This window comes from Anser anser, assembly GCF_964211835.1.
Source record: "Anser anser genome assembly, contig: HAP1_SCAFFOLD_846, whole genome shotgun sequence".
In the NCBI taxonomy this organism is placed as follows: domain Eukaryota; kingdom Metazoa; phylum Chordata; class Aves; order Anseriformes; family Anatidae; genus Anser; species Anser anser.
The window spans coordinates 1-1,614 of NW_028153961.1; the positions used below are offsets into that span (position 1 = coordinate 1).

Here is a 1,614-nt window from a genome sequence, read left to right on the forward strand (position 1 = left end):
GGAGCGGAAAGAAGCGGAAAGGAAAGGAAAGGAAAGGAAAGGAAAGGAAAGGAAAGGAAAGGAAAGGAAAGGAAAGGAAAGGAAAGGAAAGGAAAGGAAAGGAAAGGAAAGGAAAGGAAAGGAAAGGAAAGGAAAGGAAAGGAAAGGAGCGTAAAGGAAAAAAAAAGGAAAGGAAAGGAGCGGAAAGGAAAGGAGCGGAAAGGAGCGGAAAGGAGCGGAAAGGAAAGGAAAGGAGCGGAAAGGAAAGGAGCGGAAAGGAAAGGAAAGGAAAGGAAAGGAAAGGAAAGGAAAGGAAAGGAAAGGAAAGGAGCGGAAAGGAAAGGAACGGAAAAGAAAGGAGCGGAAAGGAGCGGAAAGGAAAGGAAAGGAGCGGAAAGGAAAGGAAAGGAAAGGAAAGGAAAGGAAAGGAAAGGAAAGGAAAGGAAAGGAGCATAAAGGAAAGGAGCGGAAAGGAAAGGAAAGGAAAGGAGCGGAAAGGAAAGGAAAGGAAAGGAGCAGAAAGGAGCGGAAAGGAAAGGAGCGGAAAGGAAAGGAGCGGAAAGGAAAGGAAAGGAAAGGAAAGGAAAGGAAAGGAAAGGAAAGGAAAGGAAAGGAAAGGAAAGGAAAGGAAAGGAGCGGAAAGGAAAGGAAAAGGAAAGGAAAGGAAAGGAAAGGAAAGGAAAGGAAAGGGGCGTAAAGGAAAAAAAAAAGGCAAGGAAAGAAGCGGAAAGGAAAGGAGCGGAAAGGAGCGGAAAGGAGCGGAAAGGAGCGGAAAGGAAAGGTAAGGTAAGGAAAGGAAAGGAAAGGAAAGGAAAGGAAAGGAAAGGAAAGGAAAGGAAAGGAAAGGAAAGGAAAGGAAAGGAAAGGAGCGGAAAGGAAAGGAAAGGAAAGGAAAGGAAGGAAAGGAAAGGAAAGGAAAGGAAAGGAGGCGGAAAGGAAAGGAAAGGAAAGGAAAGGAAAGGAAAGGAAAGGAAAGGAAAGGAAAGGAAAGGAAAGGAAAGGAAAGGAAAGGAAAGGAAAGGAAAGGAAAGGAAAGGAGCAGAAAGGAAAGGAGCGGAAAGGAAAGGAAAGGAGCGGAAAGGAAAGGAAAGGAGCAGAAAGGAGCGGAAAGGAAAGGAGCGGAAAGGAAAGGAGCGGAAAGGAAAGGAGCGGAAAGGAAGGAAAGGAAAGGAAAGGAAAGGAAAGGAAAGGAAAGGAAAGGAAGGAAAGGAAAGGAAAGGAAAGGATAGGAACGGAAAGGAAAGGAAAGCAAAGGAGCATAAAGGAAAAAAAAGGAAAGGAGCGGAAAGGAAAGGAAAGGAAAGGAGCGGAAAGGAAAGGAAAGGAAAGGAAAGGAAAGGAAAGGAAAGGAAAGGAAAGGAAAGGAAAGGAAAGGAAAGGAAAGGAAAGGAAAGGAAAGGAAAGGAAAGGAGCGGAAAGGAAAAGAAAGGAAAGGAAAGGAAAGGAAAGGAAAGGAAAGGAAAGGAAAGGAAAGGAAAGGAAAGGAAAGGAAAGGAAAGGAAAGGAAAGGAAAGGAACGGAAAAGAAAGGATCGGAAAGGAGCGGAAAGGAGCGGAAAGGAAAGGAGCAGAAAGGAAAGGAGCAGAAAGGAAAGGAGCAGAAAGGAAAGGAAAGGAAAGGAAAGGAAAGGAAAGA

At 44.7% G+C, this 1,614-nt stretch overlaps 1 long non-coding RNA gene across 1 annotated transcript; it reads left to right on the top strand.

The window, feature by feature from the left end:
• Positions 1-6: 6 nt before the first annotated feature.
• LOC310891082 lies at positions 7-1,052 on the top strand. The gene is made up of 2 exons (XR_014577415.1): positions 7-847; positions 908-1,052. It is a non-coding gene; the product is annotated as an uncharacterized lncRNA (long non-coding RNA).
• The last annotated feature ends 562 nt before the right edge of the window (positions 1,053-1,614 follow it).